Source organism: Monodon monoceros, unplaced genomic scaffold (genome assembly GCF_005190385.1).
Source record: "Monodon monoceros isolate NGI ecotype Baffin Bay Population unplaced genomic scaffold, NGI_Narwhal_1 Super_Scaffold_6, whole genome shotgun sequence".
Taxonomy (NCBI): Eukaryota; Metazoa; Chordata; class Mammalia; order Artiodactyla; family Monodontidae; genus Monodon; species Monodon monoceros.
Window position 1 is genome coordinate 92,755,096 of NW_021703783.1, and position 27,856 is coordinate 92,782,951.

Sequence of the window (27,856 nt, forward strand, 5' to 3'; positions counted from 1 at the left end):
AAGAAGCTGTTTCTTATCTGCTTTCTATCCTCTCCACGACCACAACAGTAGCTGAGTGTCACTGGCAAAAAGGCCCAGATATGTGGAGTTAAATAACAGGTAACACTGATTGAATAACTTACTATATGCTAGGCACTGTTCTAAGTGCTTAAATGTACTAACTAATTTAATCCTCACAACAACCCTATGAGATACTCTTATTAACTCATTTTACATCCAAATGACAACTGGCCTATACCTCTGAAAATCACTCTTACTTGTGTTAAGAAATGCCTCTTAAATAAATGTAGGCAATCTCAACCACGGTGGCTGGGCTGTCTCAATGGTTGATATCTATATATGTTCCATATTCATCCACTCATTATACATTTCTTAAGTCCCCATGGTGGGCTGAGCACTATAGTAGATGCTAACCATGATTTATTCTCTGCCCTTTAGGAGTTGAGAAACTAGTTGGGGAGATCAGACTAAATCCAAGAAATGGTTCAAGAAATGGAATGCCCTATTATGAGGTACACTCTCTTTGTGCAATCATTCAGTAAAAAAATGAATAACCTTTGGGAAAAGGAAAGGAAAGCTTTACAGAAGAGGTGCCTTAAAGCTGGACCTTTAAAAAAATAATAAAATTGGCAAAGAGAGGAGAAAGGTTCTTCAGGAAAGGAAACGAGAACAAAAACATGGTGGCGGGGACAGACAGACTCTATCTGAGGTCCTTCATAATCTGATCCCATCCAGTCTGACTACCCTTTGCCTTGGCCGCTGACCTCCCTCCCCATCCCCGCTAGCCACACCAGACTTCTTCATTCTAGGATACACAATCTTTGATAGCTCCTTTGTTTCTCCTACTGCCTTGAATGTTTTCCCCACCTTTTCCCTGGTGGGTAACATTAACTAGTCCTAGTATACAGTAGGCACTCAATAAGATATAGCCATTATTGTAAATAATATTGTTTAAGATGCAAATAAAACACTTTTCTATAACCTCTTCCAATTCTCCAGAGTTAATCTACTGGCCTCTCTGCCACACCTACATGGCATTTGTCCATTTTTCCATTACAATGATAAAACATTCTACTGTCCCCAGGTTTCCTTTTTTTTTCTCTTACTTGTCTGAACAGGTAACATCTTTTCTACAACTCTATATACTCCAAGACCTAGCACAGTGTCTGGCATGTAATAGGTGCCCATTATATGCACTTGTTGACTGAAGGCCCGACTGACTCAAATTTACAAAATGAATAACGATAGAATTCTAAAAAGTGAGCCCATTTAGTACACTTAAACAATTCAGTTTATCAAAAATCTAATGCACTTTTACATCTTCATGAATATGTCTGCTACATAATTACACCAACAATTCATGCACAAAAAAGTCAAAGTGGATTCACCAAACACTAGCAGCTGACTAATTTTTGCTTGATGACAAAATGAGGTCCTCATCCATGTCAATAGACACAGGAGAAATTAACTGAATTGACTGTTTAGATATTATGGCTGGTGACCTTTCTCAGTGAACGGATGCCACAACTTTGTAGGCAGTATGTATGTTTAAATAGGTATTTATACTGGCTTTAGTCACCCGCGGTAGAGGTTACAAATTTAGAAGTCCAATCATAAATCCAAGGTTTATTTATAGAAACATTCCATATGGTAAGAGTTTAAAAAGGAAAACAGCAGCCATTTTCTTTGCCGAAAACAAAAGGTAGCAGAGCACCGAAGGCCCAGACCTCCTCTTTTTTTTTTTTTTTTGGCGGTACGCGGGCCTCTCACTGTTGTGGCCTCTCCCGTTGTGGAGCACAGGCTCCGGACGCGCAGGCTCAGCGGCCATGGCTCACGGGCCCAGCCGCTCCGCGGCATGCGGGATCCTCCCGGACTGGGGCACGAACCCGTGTCCCCTGCATCGGCAGGCGGACTCTCAACCACTGCGCCACCAGGGAAGCCCCAGACCTTCTCTTAACTCTGCTCTCGTCACTGCTTAAAGCAGAGGAAGAAATGTGCAGGGCAAGCAGGAGCCTCGCTGAAAATCAGTCACCCACAGCAACCGGCCTTTTGAATGTCTATGCTATTCAAGGCTTAAGTATTAATTTTATACATATCCGTGTTCACTGAAAGCACAATTTTTGGCTTGGAACTTAAAAAAAGTGTTCTAATGCGCTAGTTTGTCCAATATTAATCGAGTCTGCCAGGTTTGAACATGCCAAGCTTAAAATACTCTCTAGATTGTTATGCAAAGGTATGAGCTCAATCCTTTATTCTCAGGAAAAGGAACTTAGGGAGAATGACTAAAGCAACAGTATTTCAATGAAAGCCATAACAGAAAAAGTCAGCTAAATAGTGATGAGTTACTATTTTTAAATATCTGAATAGAAATAAGATATAAGCTAATGACAGATTTCTTACAATTATTAATCTCACCTAAAATGAGATCCTGGGGTTTTAGTTCCAAGGTGTCAGAGAATGTATTTTGAAACTGATTTCTACATGAGATCATCTCATAAAAAGGTGGTTTTAGTCATCCACTGACTAAGCCCCTTCAGAATCGAAGTCTAACTTACTTTATATTGAAATAAATTATATTTTTTATATGAACAGTATTATTAGCAAAGTTTTTTTAATCTTTTACTTTATCAGCTTTAGAAAAATGCTAATAAAACCTGGAATGACTACATTTTTATAAATAAACCTCAGAAGCTCACACATCCAGTCCCTTCGATTTCAGTTACAGAACCAGAGCAGAAGGGGTTCAATGACTTGATAACAGGAAGACTGGGACCAGAATCTGATTACCAGTCCAAATTATTTATTCTACTACATATTACTAAACACAGTTTTATTAAGACAGAAAATGTTTTGGAAATTACAACAGAAGAAAAGTTTAAATACCTGCATTCATTCCCTGAGAAGAATTTAAAAATTAGATGTGTGCCCTGAAGATTTGGAAATGCTGACCCTTAAAAACTTAGGCAGTAGAAGACTATAGCAGTTATTTTCAATGCTTTTGGCTCAATAACCTGTAGAATCTTTGCTAGAAGTTTAGCTTTAAAAGGTTTTTCTTACATCCCTAAGGATATGGGAATAATTTTTACAATCTAAGATGACATTATCCTTACCTTCTAAAATATAAACTTCCCACACACACACACAAAAAAGCAATTTCAGGACTTCCCTGGAGGCACAGTGGTTAAGACTCAGAGCTCCCAATGCAGGGGGCCCGGGTCCAATCCCTGGTCAGAGAACTAAATCCCACGTGTATGCTGCAACTAAGAGTTTGCATGCCACAACTAAGGAGCCCGCCTGCCGCAACTAAGGAGCCCACCTGCCGCAACTAAGGGGCCCATGTGCCACAACTAAGGAGCCCGCCTGCTGCAACTAAGGAGCCCACCTGCCACAACTAAGACCCGATGCAAACAAATAAATAAATAAATGATAGGGCTTCCCTGGTGGCACAGTGGATAGGAATCCGCCTGCCAATGCAGGGGACACCGGTTCGAGCCCTGGTCCGGGAAGATCCCACATGCCGTGGAGCAACTAAGCCCATGCGTCACAACTACTGAGCCTGCACTCTAGAGCCCATGAACCACAACTACTGAAGCGTGCACGCTTAAGAGCCTGTGCTCTGCAACAAGAGAAGCCACCACAATGAGAAGTCTGCACAGCACAACAAAGAGTAGCCCCCGCTCACCACAACTAGAGAAAGTCCGCGCACAGCAACAAAGACGCAACGCAGCCAAAAATAAATAAAATAAATAAATTTATTTTTTTTTAATTAAAATAAATGATAAAAATCAAAAGAGAAATTAGAAAATATTAAAAAAGCAATTTCATAGAATTCAGAGTCTTCTTTCAAACAAATATTTCTTCTAAACGAATTCTACTGTCTCATTTTAATTTGCAGGGAAGAGATGCAAAAAATAAAAGGAAAGTAACAAAAAAATAAAATGGAAGGGAAAAAAGGAAAAGGAGGAAAGAGGAAAGAAAAATCAATACAAAGGTTTGACTGTGATATCAAAAAAGGAGGAGAAAAACAATTCCCAATTAAATAAATGAACTGTGGTTTTTAAGCAATCAGCCTCTAAAAGGTATGGTTACATATCTCCTCAAACTGAACACCTAAAAAAAATACCTTAACCTCATTTTGCCTGATTCCTCTATTTGCTCTTTCTTCCACTTCCAAAGATAGAGTATTAAGTGGAGTGGGCCTCCTGGAATAAGTAAGGGAGTCAGAAATGTCGGTCCATGCAGCCCCCTCGAAGTGCTGGTACTGGCTGGAGTTACTAGAGTCTCAAAAGGGGAGTCGAGAAAGACCGCTGCATTCCCAGAGTGTGTCTATAACCTCCTCTAGAAGAGACTAGAAACCTGCTGCCTTTCACATGCACCAAAAGCCCTTCCTTTCCTACTATCAATTTAACTTGGATACAAAAATTACAGTTAATATAACAATTAATTAAGGTGACAAGTGGAAAAAGGAAGCAATACCATAGGTACTATATATACATATATATTATAGAGGGAGGGAGGGAGGGAGGGAATAAGTAAGACCTGGCTGGTCAACCCAGCTGCAGCATTCAGCATTCAACCTAACATACGCTTGGTAAGGCACTAGAACACAGACAATACTTTACAAATAAAAAACTAAAATCTCAAACCCTCCACTCATAAGAAGAGTTTCCAAGTCTATCAAAGCTCCCAGTTTCACCTTCCGCTGCCGTCACCCCATAACAAGCAATGGAAGCATCTCCTATTTCACTGTGTATTAAGACTCAGATGTAGCTCCGGATGGGCAGATATAGCTATCACGTTTTGAAACTGCAAAGCAAAATCCAGGTGTTTGAACATCTGTTCTCTTATGTGACTCTCCTAATACTGTAAGGTGGTATTGGTGGAGAGTAAACCGCAGCAAAGCCCCTATTATGAGTGGATTCACAAAGGAGTCCGTCTATCAGTGTTCTAATTAAGTTTAGACCTCAAAGCTGACTCAGACACCTCCGCAGCAAGTCTTAAATAAACATGTACATTCTTATTTTCTTAAACAGAATAAAATCAATAATTTTTTTATTATTCCTTGCTTTTTTCCCATAATAAATTTTAATTTTTCAAAATAGGTAATACGTAACTATGGTTTAAAAAAACCTAACGGTACAATGAGCATATAGTGAAAAGTAGGTCTCTTTCCCACCCAGTCCCCTAGTACTTCTTTCCAGAAAGGATTTCAAGTTTCTTGTAAGTTAACATTTTCTTAATGACTGAATCGCTCTCCTGTGCTTACAAATGTGGCTGCAGCTGAATGACTTGGCTGGTTATCACACTACCGGAGAGAGCACATCTCCACCATCACTGAAATGGAGCATCTGAGCGGGAGGGACCAGCCTTCAGTGTGGCATGGCACATTTGTGCCCTCCCCGTACACACTCCCACTCACATGCATGCACATGAGGAGAGGGTTCTTTTGTGTATAGGTGTGGTAAAATATACATGACATAAGACTTGCCATTCTAACCATTTTTAACTGTAAAATTCAGTGGCATTAAATATATTCACAATGTTGTGGAGCCATCACAACTATCCACCTCCAAAACTTTTTCTTCATCCCAAACAGGAACTCTGTACTCATTAGACAGTAACTCCCCATTTTCCCTCCCTCTAGCCCCCAGTAACACTATTCTACTTTCTGTCTTTATGAATTTACCTATTCAAGGTACTTCATATGAGTGGAATCATACAATTTTTGTCCTTTTGTGCCTGGCTTCTTTCACTTAGCATAATGTCTTCAAGGTTCCCATGTTGTAGATTGTTTCAGAATTTCCTTCTTTTTTAAGGCAGATTAATATCCTATCGTATGTACATAACACATTTTGTTTATCCATTCATCAGTGGAGGGACATTTGGGTTGTTTCCATCTTTTAACTATTATGAACAATGTTGCCGTGAATGTTGGTATACAAGTATCTGTTTAGGTCCCTTCTTTCAATTATTTTGGATATTTGCTTAGAAGTAGAACTGCTGTACCTATGGCAGTTCTGTGCTTAACTTTAAAAAAAAATAATATATTTATTTATTTATTTTTGGCTGCACTGGGTCTTCGTTGCTGCACGCGGGCTTTCTCTAGTTGCGGCGAGCGGGGGCTACTCTTCTTTGCGGTGCGCAGGTTTCTCACTGCGATGGCTTCTCTTGTTGCGGAGCATGGGCTCTAGGCACACGGGCTTCAGTAGTTGTTGCATGCAGGCTCTGGAGTGCAAACTCAGTCGCTGTGGCATATAGGCTAAGTTGCTGTGTGGCATGTGGGATATTCCCGGACCAGGGATCGAACCCATGTCCCCTGCACTGGCGGGCGGATTCCTAACCACTGCGCCACCAAGGAGGGCCCCCTGTGTTTAACTTTTTGAGGAACCACAAAACTGTTTTCCACAGTGGCTGCACCATTTTACACCAGTGATACACAGGGTTCCAGTTTCTCCTCCTTGCAGTTTTTTGGTAATAGCCATCCTAATGGATGTGAAGTGGTGGTATCTCATTGTGGTTTTCATTTGCATTCCAAGGAGAGGATTCTTATGTCTATGGCTTCAAAACGTTTTGCATTTGAAGGTGTTCCTATGGCACTGGTCCATCTCCACCCCACAACAAGTGTCCTATCATCTGGCTCTTCATCATGGTTCTCAAGAGTCTGCCCCTCATTCAGTGCACTAGTCACTTCAAATCTTGCACACCGTGACTACCACCATACTCCATTCTGCTTTCTCTGCACATCTTAATATCCTTTCACCTATGCTTTTTGGCTTTCTTCTCAAAAAATGTTGATCTATTTATAACCAGACACTGCCAGTTTAATCAACACACTCCTTCAATTTCTGGAACAACTGACTACTCACAGCACTTTTGGTACTTCAAGTCTTCTCAGGAATTGTCAACAATGCTCAAAAGTTCTTTCTTGACTATCTGAGGCACTTGCTTTTCTTTTTCTTGGTTTTGCGTTCAGAACTCTTTTGGATGCTTGAAAATGACAGAAAGTTGATCTCTGGATAACCAAAGTTTTACCATAGGCATTTTCATGCTTATTTCTACCTGCATCTAAGCAGAGCTTGCAGATAAATAAAATAAATACATTAAACTTCTCAGTGCTCAAGAAGAACACAACAAAAATGACAAAATTTAAAATACTTTTGTTAGTATCCTACAATAAATTGCTATTTGTCAGCAGTGCCTATAACATGGTAGGCACTTGATAAATATTTGTTGAATGAATGGTTTAAGGAGATATAATATGGCAGCAGAGAATGTAGGCTTTGGAGTCAAATCTGGATTTGTATGTCAGCTCCTACCTTTATGAGCCATATGATCTAGGGATAAGTTGCTTAGCTTCTCTAAGGCTCAGAGACACTAAAAAATAATAGATGGATAATACCACCTATCTTTCAGAATGACCATGAAGAGCTGTTATTGGTGGTGTATTCAAACATATAAACTGCTTTGTTGGTATCGGCTCTAGGTACTGCAAAAGCATGGATCTGAGTAAAAGAAACAGTTCAATAGCTCACAATTTGTTTATTTATTAGTGATTATTCGTTTATTTAGTGATGGCCTACTATGTGCCAGGCACTGTAGTTGCAAAAGACACATCAGTGATTTAGAAAGACATAGATCCTTGCTCTCATGGAGCTTATATTCTAATAGGGAGAGACAGATAATAAAATAATAAATATAATAAGTAAACTACAAAGATCTTAAAATGTAATGAATGCTTTAGGGAAGAAAAAGAAAAAGTAGATCAGAAAAAAGGGAATAAGAAGTGTTGGGGGAAGAGGACTTGCACTCTTTAAATAAGATGAGCAGAGTAGGCCTCATTGAGAAAGCGACACAAGCAAAGATTCGACAGTCTTGAGAGATTCAGCCATGCAGATATCTTAGAGGAAGAGCATTCCAGAAAGAGGTAACAGCCAATGCAAAGGCCCTAAGACAGAAGCAGGACTGTCGTGTTCAAGGAACGGCAAGAAAGATAGTGTGGCTGCAGCAGAGGGAGCAAGGGGGATATAGTTAAGTAAGGTCAGAGAGGTTACTAGAAGACCAGATAAGGTAAGGCCTCACAGGATTCTCTACTCGGAGTGGAACGGGGGGCCAATGCAGGGGAGCCACTGCTTTTTTTTTTTTTTTTTTAGTGGCTTAAAAGAAACAAAAATTTGTTATCTTACAGTTCTGAAGGGCAGAAGTCTGGCACAGGTCTCAATGGGCTAAAATCAAGGTGTTGGTAGGGATGAATTGTTTTCTGGAACTCTTGAGGAGAATCTGTTTCCTTGCCTTTTCCAGTTTCTAGAGGCTGCCTACATTCCTTGGCTTGGAGCCACTGCTTTTGAACAGAGGAGTGACATGATCTGACTTAGGTATAAAATGAATGGTTCAGGCTGCTGTGTTGAAAACAAAGGAAAGGGTAGAAGCTGGGAGGTCAGTTAGGAGGCACTACAATAATCCGGGCAAGAGAGGACAGTGGCTTGGACCACAGCGGTAGCAGCAGAGAAGGTGAGAGGTGGCTGATTTTGGATATATTTTGAGGGTGGGCCCAGTAAGTTTTCATGGCAGACTGGATGTGGGGTATGAGAGAAAAATGAGAGTCCAAAGTTTTGATCAGAGCAACTAAAAATGTAGGACTGTCGTCAAATAAAACAGGGAAAGCTGTGGGTGGAAAAAATTAAGTTTAGAGAAGAAAATGAATAGTTCACTATTAGTTTTGTGTATGTTGTTTGAGATAGTTGGTCTTCCAACATTTCCAACAGGTAAACAGGGTCAGATTGATGAAATAATGGTTTTTAAAAGCATTTCCATTTCACTATCTTGTAATAGAAGATAAAGTATAGGTTAGTTTGGCCTAGATGTTACCATTTTATAACAAATTAATTTCAGCAGTTACAATATACACGAAAAAAATACTCATAGTCTGATGCTGTTTAATTCCCAATGACTGACTGTATCCTTTAAAGCTTGAAAATCAGGACTAAAATTCATTCCACCCTACAGTTATAGGTAGGGGGTCAAATCACAGTAAGTGAGGAGGAATAAGAAAATAATAATAATAAAATACAATGAGCTCTTGGCATCTGAATTCTTCAGCCAACACTGAGTTCTTCATCCTGATGGCAGCTGGAGGATTCCAGTGATCCTAACACGATCATCTTCAGTCTCACATACTCCTCTTGTTCTAAACACAAATTTTTCTCTCCTTCTGTTCCCTGGAAGGTCCCAAAAGAAGAGAACGGTCCAGAGCCTGAGAACAAATGCATCTATAGAGAACAATAAAGAGAGGAGCCTACACAGAACTAGTACCACACTCACATTCTGAGTCAAGGCCATGGGAGAAGTCGCAAAATCACATCATCTCAGGGCTGGAAAGGGATCATCATGTGTCAACAAATATTTTCCAAGTGACCATGTGCTAGATGCTAAGGATACACAGATGACTATGACAAAATCCCTATTCAAGGCATTGTATGCTAAGTACTTTACTAGAGGAATTAACTAAGGGTTATGGGAGAACAAAGAATAAAAGAGCAGATTTTCAAAATAAATTGCCAAGAATTAACTTACGATCACCTCCTACTAATCTAACATACAGAAGACTCATATAGTGCTTCAGGCTAAGAAGAAAGCAAGGTTGTGGTCCTTGCAGGGCTGGGACTTGTAGCCTCTTAGAATCAGTCCTGTTCTCTTACATGGTTGATTAAAGAAAAGTAGTTAAACGCAGTTATGATCATTTACATCCCCCCCTCATCTCTTTTCCACCAAAAAAACTTGGAATCACAGGAAAACACTGTTCTAGTCCAACCATTCACTCAGTGCCAACCTCCAAATTTTTAAAAGGTAGTACTTAATCCTTTAAAATATTTGCTGAAAGAAAACAGTGCCTTCTCTTCCTGTCCTAAAGGAAATTTTATTTCACCTAGGCTATTTACAGAGATCTAAGTTACAACTTTAACTTCTAGAATAAATCTAACCATAACCACTTCCAAGCCACGTGTCTTTTCTGCTGGCCCAAGTTCTAACCCCTCCACGTCCCAAGGCTTAGGAGTCTTTCTAGTTCTGAGTCTTCCAGCACTCTTACTTTTCATTGTACCACCAATTGTGACTCTCAAGAATCCAGCCACAAAGTACTATGGGAAATTACTCTATTAATCCACAAACCATGTTTCATCTTCATTTTCCAGACGAAATCTCAAAGGCTTGTAATGCACAGTGTCAAAAGTATCATCTGTCTTTACACATGTCTAAAGGAAAAAACTTCTCTCTTACGAGTTTCCACTTATTGGTAATCTCTCTATATCCAATAGAAACATACTTTACCACGATAACATATTCCAGCAAACTAATGCTATCTCAGCAATTACAATTGAGTATATGCTGTCAATAGTGAGTCAGGCCTTGGGAGTGGTTTAGCACATGGAATTTTACCAGCTGGCATCTACAATTAGATTCAAGAAGGCAAATGGAATTTTTCTATCAGGTTTTTCCAAAAGTTAACTAGTTCTTAAACTGATTATACCCTTCTGAAGTATTTACAGATGAAATGATATAATGTCTGGGATTTGTTTTTAAATACTGAGGCGGGGGCTTCCCTGGTGGCGCAGTGGTTGAGAGTCCGCCTGCCGAGGCAGGGGACACGGGTTCGTGCCCTGGTCTGGGAAGATCCCACATGCCGCGGAGCGGCTAGGCCCGTGAGCCATGGCTGCTGAGCCTGCGCGTCCGGAGCCTGTGCTCCACAACGGGAGAGGCCACAACAGTGAGAGGCCCGCGTACCACAAAAAAAAAAAAAAAAAAAAATGCTGAGGCGGAAGAGGGGAGCAAGGTTAAACAAGATTGGTCATGTGTTGATAATTGTTGAAACTGGTGACAGGTCCATGGTGGTGGTTGATTTTATTAGTCTCTTTACTTTTACATGTGTTTGAAATAGTCCATTATAAAGATTTGGTTTTTTTTTTAACTTATGTCATGATCTGGTGAACCTGAAAAACAAAGAACAAAGTGATTCTTGGAACCAATGAGCTCCATAATCTACCAGAATAAAAACTGTTCGTTTCTTAATATGTATCTCAAATTTAACACTTATTTCTCACTGAACAAATACTTATCAAGCACATCTAGCAGGTTCCAGGCACCAACCTGAGTTCTGAGGATACAACGATAAACTAAATTCTCTCTCCCTCAAAGAATCCAGTAGTAATCTGTTTTATGAAAGAGGCAAGCACACAGTGTCACAGACCAAACAAGAGGGAGATCTAATCCAACTCTAGCCAATTGGGAAAAGGTTCCAGGCACCATCTAAATTAATTCTGAAAGATTCAACCCAGAGAAACAAATCATTTCTTTTTTCCCATGCTGACCTTTATCATCTTAGAGACTGTCAGATCAAAAGGAAAATGCCTGTTCCTTTATGAACTAAAGTATCCATTTCCCTATATAGCAGAAATTATCAAACTGTCATTCATTCAACAAATATATATTAAAAACCTACCACGTGCCAGCATGTACTAGACAAAAAAAGATAAAACATGGTCCCTGCCCTCATGTGGTTTATAATCTCAGAGCACAGAAAGACAAAAACAAGTAAGTAATCAAGCCATCAAGCAGAAAACTAATTACAAACTTCTCCAAGTTACAAAGAAATCAAAGAAGGAACTTTATGAGCAGAAAGAATCTACTTTGTAAACATGGTGATAAGGAAAGCTGAACAACTATTATCATACCAAGGGATGATAATGTAACTGACTGAAGGGGGGAGGGACTAGGTGGTGAGGTCAGCATAGATAAAGCATGTGTGCAATGTAGGTCACGGGAAGAAATCTGGATTTTATTCTAAGTGTCATGGGAAATGGTTGGAGGTGAGGGTTTTAAGCAGAGAAGTGACATGATTCAGTTTATGTTTTTAAGATCATGCCTGCTACTCTGGAGAGAATGGATTGAAAGAGAATAATAATTTTTATCAAGAGGAATTTTAGATGAGTAAAACCAAAATTGATTTTGGCCAGTAAAAATCATGTCTGCGGGGCTTCCCTGGTGGCGCAGTGGTTGAGAGTCCGCCTGCCGATGCAGCGGACGCGGGTTCGTGCCCCGGTCTGGGAGGATCCCACATGCCGCAAAGCGACTGGGCCCGTGGGCCGTGTCTGCTGGGCCTGCGCGTCCGGAGCGCTCCGCAACAGGAGAGGCCACAACAGTGAGAGGCCCGCGTACCGCAAAAAAAAAAAAAAAAAAAAATCATGTCTGCATTCCATTACCAATCTAAAATCTTTTAAATTACCCTACTTAGTCCAGGCTTCACCTACAGTTTTTTTTGTTTTGTTTTGTTTTTAATGCTTACTACCAATGGGTGATGACCTCTGAGGAGCTCTCTGGGAAGCTGAAACAAGCCTAGATGCCTGGGGGTAAGCATTTTTCTCATTCTCCAATTGCCAAAGTCAGATTAATTTTCATTTACTCATCTCCTAATCCACAATCAGCTTCTTGACTGAAAGGCAAGGAGTAGGGACCTTCCTCAAGTTTTTCAGGTAACAATAAACTTTACTGAACATCTGATAAGGAATGTGATCGCACAACCTTTCTTATTGCCAGCTATGCCCCAGGTGGGAACTCTACTATGAAAGCAATTCTAATTTTCCTGTCCAAATTGGCTAGATCTCAGCAAGATGCCTAAAGCAAACCCATTTAATTCTGTTTTTAAAAAAGCTTTCTCATTCCAAAGTCTAAACAAGAATAAATTTCCTTTCTTAAAAAAAAAATTATTTATTTATTTGGCTGCGCTGGGTCTTAGTTGCGGCACGCGGGATCTTCAGTTGCAGCATGCAGGCTCTTAGTTGCATCATGCGGGATCTAGTTCCCTGACCAGGGATGGAACCCGGGCCCCCTGCACTGGGAGCATGGAGTCTTAACCGCTGGACCACCAGGAAAGTCCCAAGAATAAATTTCTAATGGCATTTGTAGTTAATAAAGAAAAACAAACTCCATTGTCAAGCCCTGGGGCACGTGACTAAGCAATCCTGATAAAGGCACTAACAAACCAAGTTATGCTCAAAGAGATTTTACTCAGTTATTTGAAAAACAGAATGGAAAGAGGAGCAATAGACAGTACCAACATCTGTGGGGCTACACCTACATTGCATCACTTAATCTTGATATTATTCCTACAAGAGAAATATATCCCCCCTTTTACTGATGAGGGCACAGGCCCAGAGAAGTTGATACTAGCTCGGGGTCACACAACCATTAAGTGGCTACCATGGCCCATACTCTTTCCACTAAATAAACGTTTAAATAGAGATCTAAATTACAGAAAGTCTTCCACATGACTAATGTACTGATAAATAAGTTTACACATATGTGTGTGTGTGTGTGTATGTGTTTCATCTGAGAGTCTAACCACCAATTGTAATACTTCTTCAGTGGGGAAAGTGTTTAGGATTCCTACTTGGAGACAAACCACCAGAAAGCACCTCTGAAGAGACAAGGGAGTTTGGTGGCAAAAGCTATCCAGGTTATTTGCCCTTAATGAAGCCAAAGGAGCTTCTCCTTGAAGGCAGCCTATACTTTCTTGGGGCTAGCAGCAGTGACTCCCTAAGAAAAGCTTATAGATTCATGTACAAGGACCATTCCAGGACTGTCTTTAAGTGATTTAGGGTGGTGACACTGAGCAACATGTATGTGCAAAAACAACTATTCCATCAACAAATAAAACCAAATAAGACAGACTCCCCTGGTGGCACAGTGGTTAAGAATCCGCCTGCCAATGCAGGGGACACGGGTTTGATCACTGGTCTGGGAAGATTCCACATGCTGCGGAGCAACTAAGCCCACGCACCACAACTACTGAGCCTGCAAGCCACAACTACTGAAGCCCGCAAACCCAGAGCCCGTGCTCTGCAGCAAGAAAAGCCACTGCAATGAGAAGCCTGCGCTCCGCGACGAAGAGTAGCCCCCGCTCGCCGCAACTAGAGAAAGCCTGCGTGCAGCAACGAAGACCCAATGCAGCCAAAAATAAATAAATAAACAAACGACAGTGTGCACGAAAGCCCCTAACAGTGGCTAGCATAAAACAGGTAATAAAAGCAAGTTTCTTCCATTCTCTGCTCTGAGTTATTTGTACAAAAAAAACAAATAACTGCTGGACAGAGCCACAACATCTAACTTAGTTGGGAAAATTGATGAAATTCTCTTTCTGTCAAATCCAGCCAGACTGAGTTTAAATATCTGGGCCTATATTTGCTAAGAACATCAGGGACACAACCACCAACATTTTAGAAGTCAGAAGTCTTCTCTTAAGGGTTATTTTATTTCCTCCATCATTCAACAGCATAGCAAATGGACAAAAAGGTATCTTTAAAGCAAGTCTCCCCAAGAGCTGAGTGCAACACAGCTCAGCAAAACCACCAAACTATCACTGCAGTCTACGTTACAATCTGCACTCCTCCACTTCTATGATCACTAAGTGGTCGTACACAACCTGGCATATTAAACCATTACTAAATACTTCATATTCGGGCAAATTATTTTTCAACTATTTTAATGGTTTAACTTTTGAAATGGAATGATCTTTTCTATAAAGTATTCTTTTAAATTAATTCTAGGGCTTCCCTGGTGGCACAGTGGTTAAGAATCCACCTGCCAATGCAGGGGACACGGGTTCGAGCCCTGGTCTGGGAAGATCCCACATGCCGCGGAGCAACTAAGCCCGTGCACCACAACTACTGAGCCTGCACTCTAGAGCCTGCGAGCCACAACTACTGAACCCCACGTGCCACAACTACTGAAGCCCGCAGGTCTAGAGCCCGTGCTCCACAACAAGAGAAGCCACCGCAATGAGAAGCCCACACACCTCAACGACGGGTAGCCGCCACTCGCTGCAACTAGAGAAAGCCCGCGTGCAGCAACGAAGACCCAATGCAGCCAAAAATAAAATAAAAATAAATAAATTAAAAAATACTAATTCTATCATTTAGATGCTCTGAGATTCAGACTCTGAGGTGAACAATCTCCTACTGTAATTCAAGTTGAGATAGTGTGAAATGGTGATGACTGACTGCTGGAGTGAACATAGTGACCAATGGAAGGATCAAATGAAAATCACAGAAGGGCCTTTTGGGATTAATGCTCTTACAGGGGAAAAGAACTCAGACTACAGAGGTTAGACAACTTGATCAATATTGCACCGCTTATGGGACTTCCCTGGTGGTCCGGTGGTTAAGAATCCGCGTTCCAATGCAGGGGACGCAGGTTCGATCCCTGGTCAGGGAACTAAGATCCCATATGCGATGCAAATACTGAGCACGAGTGCTCTAGAGCCCACGTGCCACAACTAGAGGGAAGCCCGCATGCCGCAAAGAAGAGCCTGTGCACTGCAATTAAGAGCCGACACAGCCAAATAAATAAATAAAATTCTTTTTAAAATGTCACATCTTATTAGTGACAAAATGAGGGTTTTTTAAAGCCCCACGCCTACTGATGCCCCGTTGGCCAGCTGACCTCTCCCTAATAATAACAGCTGCCACTTACCAGATAATTACAATGTGCCAGGTGCTGTACTGAGAGTTTTACATATGTGATCTCACTTAATCTCACCACAGTCCTATGAGGAAAGCATTTTGTAAATAAGGAATCCAGGATTCAAACCCAAGTCTGTCTGATGCCGAAGTCTTTTGTTTCAACCACTACACTAAGCCTCTCTCCTTTCCATTCATTCATTCATTCATCAAATACTCGCTAAGCAAGGATAATGTGTCAGGTACTGTCTCAGCCCTAGAGATACTAGTGATGAAGACAGACAAGGTCCCTACCCTTATGGCTCTTATGGTAACAAGCAAAAAATAAGCACTTCAGATATGACTGATAAGTGTTGGGGAGGAAAACAGTACTGTGATAAGAACTACAGAGGCGACATTATGCTACCTACCAGTCATAGATGAAAACACTGACTATGTAAAAGACTACCACCTCATGTCCATTAGCATGTCTACTACGAAAAAAAAATAACAAGCACTGGTAAGGATGTGGAGAAACTGGAATGCTTGTGCACTGTTGGTGAGAATGTAAAATGAAAGTAAATTTAATCTTAGACAGTGAAATGACTAAAGATTCTGAATCCTTCAAAGATAAAAGGTATTTGAAATAATATATTCTGAAAGGCAGACAAACCACAGTCCTCTCTTTAGTATGATACTAATTTTAGCACAGGCATAAGTAGAAACAGTTTTAATCAGAAAAATGTGTCAATGAGCATAACAGATCTTTCCAAATTAAAATAAACTATCAAGATTACACATGTATGCAATTCCAACGCCCACTTCTTTTTTCCTCATTCTCATACTCCTGTTAACTTTCTTTCATTCAGTGCCTCTGATATCTCAGCACAGAGACAAACTCTGATGACTGTACAGGTACAGGTAGTTCATTAAGCTCTCTTACTGGACTCAGATTGCTGCTGTGGGAACTGCCTGCTCTTAAGTTTCTGGGCTATTATCAGATACAGGCAACTCTTAATCTCCCTGGCTTCCTTCCTAGGGAACTGTGCCAACAAAAGGTGGAGAAAAGACCTAGGTCCACAGTTATCTAAAGTACTGTGCTTTTCACCATTATGGAATCTGAGTTGCATGTTACTTACCTTCACAGTAGAATGTACCATCAATCTTTGTTTTATTTATTAAACCCACTTGGTACAGATCTTATATTAGATACACAGAGAGAAAATGGTACAGCTGTCACCCCCCACCCCCAATGAACTATAACGTTAATAGGAAGAAAAGATCTTGGTGAAAAAAAGAAATGCTAAGTAAAAAAAGAGAAATGAGGGAATTCCCTGACAGTCCAGTGGTTAGGACTCGGCGCTTCCACTGCAGGGGGAAAGGGTTCGATCCCTGGTAGGGGAACTAAGATCCTGCATGCCACATGGTGAGGCCTCCCCCCCCCAAAAAAAAAGAGAGACCCAAATAAGAGGGTACCATGGGGAGAGGAGAGTCTGAAAACAAGTTTGAGATTGTATTAATCAAGGAAAGTTGTTTTGTAAAGGAGTTAAGCCTTAGGCTAACTTTTAAAATGGGCAAGGACATAGTTTAGGGAAGGGGAGGAGGAAGGCTATTTGGAGAATTCAGAGCAGCTGGATCAAAGTCAGGAAAGGAACAATTATCAGTAGAGAATGATAACCAGTGCTTTTTAAAGTTCTGGTTGAAAAACCACGTAATAACTCTGCTTGGTGACCTATAAAAGTACACAGCCATAACCAAATTTGATGAAGACAACATACAGCTGCAGACTCACTATAAGACCAAGAAGCAGTCTGGTCCTAACAACACAATTAAGTCAGTCCCCTCCTCCCTCACAGACTCTGACTAGAAAAGAAATCTGCCATTTCTACAGCTATAACTGAATGACATTCTGAAATGTTTTGCTTCCTCTCATCTGAGAAGTTACTATGTAAAGAGTCTGTTATTAAGCCTATGCTATTTTTCCACAGATAGCAGACTGTAAATGCTCAAGACAAAGAAATAGTAGCTGAAACATTCTAAGCAAGAAGAGCTTACCAAGCCTCTGCTTTTATAAGTCAAATGTAATTTTCATATATATATATATATATATATATAAAATCAACTGACAGTTAGCAAGTACTTTATTTGGTCAGGGTTTTACATGTGGTAGATGCTCAGTAACTATGTGAATGAATGAATGGACTGATTTGTACTCAAGGTACTAGGGCCAGGAGAAACCAAATAATTAACTCCATAAAAATGACTGGAGTCAGAAAACTGCAGGATAAAGGATGGGATATTTTCTTGCAAGGGAGCTGCAACATTCATTGAACAGAATCTGAAGACCTATTACAGGCCAGGCCCTCCTGCAGTGTATGCACGAGTGGGGGTATAGATCGGCTGTTAGAAACTGGCTGACCTCAACCAAATTTGGCATGCACACATCTTTTGTCTAATCCAGAGTGCTGACCCGTACAGTGTTTTTTAAAATCAACTCTGAGGTATAATTTACTCACAATAAAATGCACACATTTGAAGTGTACATTTTCAAGGAGTTCAATGAGTTCTGACAAATGTACACTATTGTGTAGTCACCACGCCAAATCAAGAAAAAAACATGCCCATCATCCCTCATGTCCTTTTTCAGTCAATCTCCATACACCCCCACCCCAGCCAACCACGGACCTAATTTCTATTACTATAAATTAGTTTTGCCTATTCTAAAACTTCAGTATAAATGAAACCATACAGTAAGTTCTCTTCTATGTCTTACTTTCACTCAACATGTTTCTGAGATTCATTCACATTGCTGCATGTATCGATAATTCACTGTTTATCTGTTCACCTGCTGATGACGGCATCTGGGTTGTTTCCAGTTTTTTGGCCATTATGAATAAAGCTACCATGAACATTGATGTGGTTTTCTTGTGCATATGTTTTCGTTTCTCTTAGATAATAAACACCAAAGAGGAGGATGGAGAGGCTTTAGGAGAGACTGACCAATTGTTTTCCAAAGTGGCTATACCATTTCACACTGCTACCAGCAACATACATTAATTCTAGTTGTTTCAAATCCTCACCGATAGTTGGAATTGTCTTTTTTTTTTAATTTTTAGCTATTCTTGTGGGTATGAAGTAGTATCTCATTGTGGTTTTAATTTGTACTTCCTGGTAACTAATGATGTGGAGCACCTTTTCATATGCTTTTAGGCATTCAAATATATTTTCTTCTGTGAAGGGTCTATACAAACTTCTGCTCATTTTTAACTGGGCCATTTGTCATATTACTGAATTTTAAAGTGTTTCACATATTCTGGATTTAAGTCATATATATGTGTGCGTATGTGTGTGTGTGTATATATATCTATATCTATATATAGATATATAGATAGTATGTGTGTTTGTAAATGTTTCCTCCTAGCCTGTGGCTTACCTTTTCATTTCTTACAGTATATTTTGTAGAAAAGAAAGTTTTACTTTTGATATGGTCTGATTTATCAATTTTTTCTTCTATGGTTGGTTCAGGCTTTCTGGGTCCTAAAAAAATCTCTGTCTACCTCAAGGCCACAAAGATCTTCTCTTATAATTTTGTCTATAAATTTTATGGCTTTAGTTTGTATGTTTAGGTCTACGAGCCACTTCAAATTAACTTTTCTGTATAGTCTGAGACAGGGATTAAGACTCATTACTTTACACGCAAACATCCATCAATTGTTCCAGCAACATTTCTTGAAAAGACTATCCTTTCCCCTCCTGAATTATGTTTTAGCCTTTGCTAAAAAACCAATTGATCATATGTGTCCCCTTCAGGACTCTATTGTGGTCGATGCTCAATATGTTTTTTCTACACCAACATCACAGTGTCTTTATTACTCTAGCTTTATAATAAGTCTTGAAATCAGGTAATTTAATTCCTCTAAGTTTGTTCTTCCACTTCTAAGTTGTTTGGCTATTGTAAATGCTTTGCAATTCCACATACCTTTTAGATTCAGCATGTCAATTTCCACAAAAAAAGCCTGTGGGGATTTAGATTGTAAACACACTGAATCTTTAGATTATTTGGGGCAAAGTGGACTGTTTAACAACACTGGGTCTTTCAAACTGCGATCACTGTACACATCTACTTATTTAGGTCTTCTTTAATTTTTCTCAGCAATGTTTTGTGATTTTCAATGTAAAAGTTTTTTATGTATTTCAGTAAATTTATTCCTAAGTATAGAAATCTTTTAAATTCAAATTGGTTGTCAACATTTTAAAATAGAGAAAATTCACAATTAAAAAAAAATCCAGATTTCTGGCTTCCCTTGGAAAAAATCAGAAGATCAGCATTTCTGGGCCAATACTCCCACATGTCAGCAATATATCAAAATTGAGTAGTGGCTGCCCTCTCTAGACAGGGCACGTTCTCTCCAACTGCTACAGTTCCTACCACTCCTTATTAAAAAACCCTGACCTACCCAATTCCATTCATGTAAGTTATCTGCTTGGAGCCTACATACAGTGAAAGGCTTAGGGAAAGAGGAACAGTGATATGATTAAATTTGCATTTGAAACTTTGGCTTCACTGTGGAGAAAGAGTCAGGGGGAGGGCTGGAAGCAGGAAAATTAGCTAAGAATTTATTGAAGAGGCCCTGGAAAGAGCATGGCTTGGACTAGCTGGAGTGGCTTTAGTAGAAGAAATGAGAAGTTGACAAATGAGATAATATTTATGGAGTGATTATTAATAGAAACTGATGATGGAATGGATGTAAGGACAGGAGGAAATGTCAAAGATGACCCTTCCGATTCCTGGCTTATGTAACTAGGTGAACAGAAGCGCCATTTACAGAAATGGGGGACACTGGAGCAAGAACAACTCTGACAAGAGGAAATGAAAGTTAAAAGTTCAGTCTGAGGGCTTTCCTGGTGGCACAGTGGTTGAGAGTCCGCCTGCCGATGCAGGGGACACGGGTTCGTGCCCCGGTCCGGGAAGATCCCACATGCCGCGGAGCAGCTAGGCCCGTGAGCCATGGCCGCTGAGCCTGCGCGTCCGGAGCCTGTGCGCAACGGGAGAGGCCACAACAGTGAGAGGCCCGCATACCGCCAAAAAAAAAAAAAAAAAAGTTCAGTCTGAAATGTAAATTTGAGGTGTCTGTGAGACATCCAAGGAGAAGTGGCAAAGTGATTTGTGTTCAAAAAAAGATAGAGATACACATTTGGGAATCATTGGCGTGCAACTGGTGGTTAAAGCTATGGGATTAGATGGGATCTCCTACAGAGAGAGACAATAAGAGGGTTTGAGCCAGAGTCCTGAGAAAATCCCACACTCAGGCCAGGATGAAAAACAGCCAGCAAAAGAGACTGAGAAAGAATGGCAGGAGAGGTAGAAGGAAGGGATAAGGTATCAAATGAAAAACTAGGAGAATCATGTCATACCAAGAATATAAAATGGTTCAAGAAAGAAAGTGATCAACTATGTTAAATACCACTTGGGAGGAAAAACAGGAATGAAAATATCCATTCCTTCATTCAGTAATTCATTCAAAAAATATTTAAGCACCTACTACATGCCAAGTATTGATGGTGCTGAGGACACAACAATAAACAAAACAAAGTACCTGCCCTTGCAGAGACTATCATCTAGTGGGAGGAGACAGCAAATAAATACATGTCAAGGGGTGATTAATCCTGTGGAGAAAGTGAAGCAGGATAAGGGAAATACGGAATGCCTGGGATTGGGGAGTAAAGTGGCTTTTTTAAATATGATGGTCTAATAATGTAATATCTGAGCAAAGATCTGAAAAAAGTGAGGAAGTAAACCATGTGAAGATCCAAGGATAGAGTATTTCAGGCAGAGGGAACAGCAAACACAGAAACCTGGTACAACCCAATAACAGCAAGGAATCCAGTGAGGTTGTGGTACAGTAAGCAAGGAGGAGAGTGGAAGACCATGGAATTGACTCTGGAGAGCAAATCATAAGCTCTATGATCTACTTTCAGGAAATAAGTTCAGGACACTGTCCTTTAAGTCAAGGGAGGACAGGTTAAGAAGAGGAGGTGAGTCACTTTCATTCATTCAAGTATTTACTGAGCATCTATTATATGCCATGCCAAGCACTATGCTGCATGCTGGGAATACAGCCAGGAATAGACAGACTTGGGCCTTAGCCTCATGAAGCTTATGAGAAGAAAAACATAAAATAATTACATAATTATTTAGCTGCAATTGTGGCTAGTGCTACAAAAGAAAAATTCTGGGTGCTATGAAAGTTAACATGAATTAAACGTCCATTATGTGCTAAATGCTTTACATGTAACTTTATTTACCCCCCACATCTACCCTATGAGGAAGGAGAGATTCAGAAAGATTAATTCCCTCACCCAAGATCACAGAGCCAATGAGCAGTAGAGTCACGATTGAAAACAGGTGCGTTCAACTCTAAAATTCATCAATACTATCTCCAAAGAGCAGGGAAAATCTACTCTTCTTTTTAAAAATAAAACAAAAAGAGTGGCCAGAAAAAGTAGAAACAATCATGCAGGTAAAGTCTTGAGAATTCCTGCTCTAGAAAGAGCTTTCTAAGCTCACTTGATGAAGGTGAATTTTGGAGCGTATTCAAAAATCCCTTAACACTCTCCAAATAGAACAAAAGGTTACACTATAATTAACTCAGTTTTATTTAGGCACCCAAAAGGTTATTAAACATGTTGAAAGTAAAATGTCATGAATAGCTTATCCAAATTGTACAAGTCATGTCCAGTTTCCACACATACTGTTTCTGCTAGGCTCACCTTCAGAATCAGCTTACAGGTAAAAGCCAAAAGCGGGGAGGGGGGTGTCAATTATGCTACAGTGACTGATTTAGGAAAATGATTAAATAAATAATTGTTTGACACGAGGTACCCAAAGATTCAGGACAGATATCACACAAATGAACCATACCATCCTATGAACTTCTACTAAGTAAAGGAAATATTTAAATTTAATTTCAAATCACTAGCCTATGATCTCACTATATTCTTGACTGCCTATTATTCCCATTCCAGGACCACACACCCCAACCCCAGAAAAAAAAAAAAAAAAATCTGAACAGAAAGGAAATATCAGCAAGATAATGTGAAATGATCACTGACTCTATAAAACAGAATTTAAGGGACTTCCCTGGAGGCACAGTGGTTAAGACTCCACGCTCCCAATGCAGCGGGCCCGAGTTCGATACCTGGTCAGAGAACTAGATCCCACATGCATGCCGCAACTAGGAGTTCACATGCTGCAACTAAGACCCAGCACAACCAAATAAATAAATATTTCTTTAAAAAAGAAGAATTTAAAATACCATGAAATCTTTGCCTTCACTGTCATGACCTCAGGGCATTAACCTGGAATGTTAGAATTAAAGAATGTACAGCTCCTGAATGGAAGCTTTAGTTCAAGTGATTGTTCATAGAAAGTGATTATAACATGTATCAAGAATAAGAAAGAAAATGATCCTAACTTTTCATTTCAAAATTGTTTCCCCATCTCTACCTTTTTAAAAAAAAGCCAAGACATATGTGGCAAATTTTAAAAGACTTTAAAGATATACATCATATAACAAAATATAAAATCAACAATAAAGCCAGTTTCAACCACGATAACACAACTCTTAATCTGCAACATGGCGTGTCCTAAAGTATGAGGAAAAGACAGATTTCCAAGTTCCTGTAAATTTTGTGGTAGTGAAAATATGTACAAATTAAGCACCATTAAGAGACTCCGGCATAACTTACACCATTTACAGTTACAAAGATACTGAAACACTGACGAAAAATTTTAATTTGGATATTTTGGTAGGCCCTTATTTAGTAAGCATTTTAACGTGCAACTTAAAATGTGAAGTCACTGTTACAGCTTTCCATTTCAGGAATGGCAGCAAGATACATATAAGGAATTATTTTTTATCTTTTTTTAAAATAAATTTATTTATGTATTTTTGGCTGCGTTGGATCTTCATTGCTGTGCGGGCTTTCTCTAGTTGCATCCAGCAGGGGCTACTCTTTTGTTGCGGTGCGTGGGCTTCTCATTGCGGTGGCTTCTCTTGTTGCAGAGCACGGGCTCTAGGCGCGGGGGCTTCAGTAGTTGTGATGCGTGGGCTCAGCAGCCGTGGCTCGTGGGCTCTAGAGCGCAGGCTCAGTAGTTGTGGCGCATGGGCTTCACTGCTCCGCGGCATGTGGGATCCTCCTGGACCAGGGCTCAAACCCGCGTCCCTTGCATTTGCAGGCGGACCCTCAACCACTGTGTGACCAGGGAAGTCCCCATATAAGGAATATTACAGAGAATATTTTGAGAGCTATAACACCTTGATCACTACCATAAAAAATTCCCACTGTACTGACGTTTTCACTAGCTATGCAAAATAAAGTGAACAGGAACAAACATTTACTGGAGGCAAAGTTAGGCACTTCAAACATATTATGATAGGGAGTCACCATTTTTTTTTTTTTTTACCATCTTTTAATTCACAGAGAGACCTGGTTCAAATCCTGACTGTGATCTTCCTAAATTAATTCATCTCTCCAAGCTTCTCTAACCTCATCTGCAAAATGGTGCTATTAGGAGCTTCCCTGGTGGCGCAGTGGTTGAGAGTCCGCCTGCCAATGCAGGGGACACGGGTTCGTGCCCGGGTCCAGGAAGATCCCACATGCCGCGGAGCGGCTGGGCCCGTGAGCCATGGCCACTGAGCCTGCGCATCCTGAGCCTGTGCTCCGCAACGCGAGAGGCCACAACAGTGAGAGGCCCGCGTACTGGGGGGGAAAAAAAATGGTGCCATTATTACTTATTTCACAGAGCTGGTGCGAGCATTAATGAGGTAACACAATGACTAACAAAGCATATGCCATTGTTACTCCCTTTTACATTTCTCCATACTCCTAATAACAACCTCATGTTGTAAGAATTTTTAACTCCACTTTACAGATGAGGAAATCGAGTCACATAAGGTTAAGCAGTGAGTCTAAGGCTACACAGCTGATAATTGTCAGTACCTAGCTCTGCTCACGCCCTTACAACTTGACATGTTACCTCACTAATTATTTTACTCTCTCATACTAGGAAGTTTAGAATTTTTTTTCAAATTATACCCATGATACTTAAAATTTTGATACCAAAACAAAGACTTTTCAGCAAACCAAACTGACCCATAATTCCCACAATTTCAGAGGTCAAAAACCTGAAAACAGCCACCTATCTTCAAATTCAGTAACAGAGGATACACTACGGATTTCCAAATGAACTACCCAAATTACTCGTTACTGGCACTCATTTATACAGGAAATGATTTCTAAATGCACATTAGCAAGAGTGAGTGAAGAAGCAAATGAACCAGACATACCACAAAAGTAAAAATATGGTATCCGAAGAAAATAAAAAGAAATTTTTGGGACTTCCCTGGTGGCGCACTGGTTAAGAATCCTCCTGCCAATGCAGGGGGCACAGGTTCGAGCCCTGGCCCGGGAAGATCCCACATGCCACAGAGCAACTAAGACTGTGTGCCACAACTACTGAGCTTGTGCTCTAGAACCCACGAGCCACAACTACTGAGCCCTCATGCCACAACTACTGAAGCCCATGCGCCTAGAGCCCGTGCTCTACAACAACAGAAGCCACCGCAATGAGAAGCCCGCGCAATGCAACGAAGAGTAGCCCCCCACTCACTGCAACCACAGAAAGCCCACGCACACCAACGAAGACACAACGCGGCCAAAAAAAAAAAAAATTAAAATAAATTTTTTTTTAAAACTTAAAAACAGAAATTTTCACAACACTCAGTCTTCCTAGGATTCTGCAGACCTTTTATTACTGCTATGTGAGTTGGTCTTAAACAAAGGGTGAGGAAGTAGTCCAGGCTCAGCCACTAGATGGTTGTGGAACCTCAAACCATTTTTCAGTGCCTCCGTTCAACTAAACAATGAGAACTGGACTTGAGTCAGTAAAACCGCAGAACTGAAGGCAACTTAAGCAATTAGCTCCACCCAAGACACCCTGGCAGTTCACCCAATTGCTTCTTCAACACCTGCAGCAACATGGAGTTCAATTATCTTCCCTCTCCATAGAAGTGATATAGTTAATGTTTTTAAGAATTCTGCAGATTCCTTTGTGACTCAGTCACAAAAGTTCTCATTCTAGGCATTTTTGCTATGGCACCTAGTTCCACCTATAAGCTCTTCTGAAGCATATGCAACTTTAGGGACTGCTTCTGGCTAAACCCATTCTGCAGAAAGAGGGCCCAGGAATTTACAGGGACAATAAGAGGGTATAAGATACCCTTAACAGGAAACTTGCACCTTCTGAGGTATTGTTTTAACTGTGGAGTTCAACTAATAAAACCGCTGCTTCACTCTAATTGGAGAAATAAAATTTATCTGGATGTAGATATCTGAACTGGAAAAACTGATGCTGAAGCAGCAATGACTGACATTTAAATGCCTCCTTCTCAATACTCACGTCATTTTACATTCATTCATCTCTCCCTCCAACCTCACTCCCCCATGTCAGTTCTACGCTACTGCCAAAAAATGATGATGATGCGTGTAAAGCTGTTCCAAGAACCTGGCATATTTTTAACTTTTTTAATCCTCATAGCAGCAATATAAAGCAGGCACCATTTTTATCCCCATTTTACAGTTAGTGAGTCACTGAGAAGATAAAGTAGCAAAAGTATCACAGTCACACACCCAAGGTCATGGAGCTAGCAAGTGGTGGAGCCGGGATTCAAACCCAGACAGTCTGGCTCTAGTATTCATTCTCTTAACTACTTACACTCCGTAACTGCTTGTCTATCACCCTGATAAGTTACTGTTCTCTTCAACATCAGAAAAATGACTCCACCTTCACCTGACACATAAAGATCAAACATTTGTCCTTAGTGTCAATGCTGGCCTAGACTACTTAAAACATTTCATGTGGCCCTAATTCAGTGTCCATTTCTACAAATTACCCTACCATGTGGAAGGCACACAGTAAACACACAAAAAATATCTGTGAATATCTGTTAAAAGAATTAAATCTTCCCCAATTCCCTTATCATCCCAAAAGTGATATTTCCCTCCTCTGAGTCCTCCCCTCCCCTCCCGCAGCACGTTGCACTTTCTTTCAACACTTAGCTTTTTCTATGCTTCCCGCTGTGGTAGCCAGCCTCCAGGCTGGCCCCCAGCGCTCCTCACCTCCTAGCAGTCACATCCTTGTGTAGTCCTTTCCTGCAGTGTGTGACCTACAGAATGCTGGAGAAAGGATTGTATGTAATTTCTGAAGCTAAGTCATAAAAGACAGCATAGCTTGGTCTCTTGGATTACTTGCTCAGAGGGAAGCCAGCGGCCATGCCATGAGCGCAAGCAAGGAGCTCTGCGGAGGGGCCCACATGGAGAGAAGCTGAGACTTCCCCCAACAGCCGGTACCAACTTGCCAGCCATATGATTAGCCTCCTTGGAAGAGGATCTGCCAGCCTCAGTCAAGCCTCTGGATGACGGCAATCCCAGCTGACATATTACTGCAATCTCTAAAGAGACCCTGAGCCTAAAACCACTCAGCCAAACTGCTCCTGAACTCTTGAATCACAGAACCTGTGAGAGGTAATAAATGTTTATTGCCATGTTAAACACTATCTTTTGGGGTAATTATTACATATGTAGGCAACAGACAGCAGTAGATAGCTAATAGCAGATACCTACTCTCTAAAACTGTAAGCTCCTTCAGAGTAGACACTGTTTCCTTGATTCTCAAAACTCCATTAAGCCTTAGAAATAAACAGTGCCTATATCTGTTGAATTGTGTCAGCAGACTATTCCCTTTGTCTGCTGTTCCTTTTCTTCCAAAATGTATCCATTTATAAACTATTCCCTTTGCCTCAAGCACTTCATCTGTACTCCATCAATGTCTTCCCTCTTCCCTTTCAAAGACTTTCTGAAATAAACTTCTGAGCACCTGCTATGTCCCAAAACTGCTCTTGAAGCTGGGAACAGAAGAATCGAACATCCTTGCCCTTATGGAGCTTACAGTCAGGATATGCCCTTGCCGTGGTGGTCTCTCTAAATACAATACAACCATCTTCATTAATATGACTTCAAAATTCTAGTTTTCCCCGTGTAAAAATTAAGTATTCAAAAACTTTTACCCCTTTCATCATCTATTTATTATTTATTTATGTTTTGGCTGCTGCACATGGGTTTTCTCTAGTTGTGGCGAGTGGGGGCTACTCTTCGTTGTGGTGCGCGGGCTTCTCATTGCGGTGCGCGGGCTTCTCATTGAGGTGGCTTCTCTTGTTGCGGAGCACGGCTTCTAGACACACGGCTCAGTAGTTGTGGCACGTGGGATCAGTAGTTGTGGCTCACGGGCTCTAGAGCGCAGGCTCAGTAGT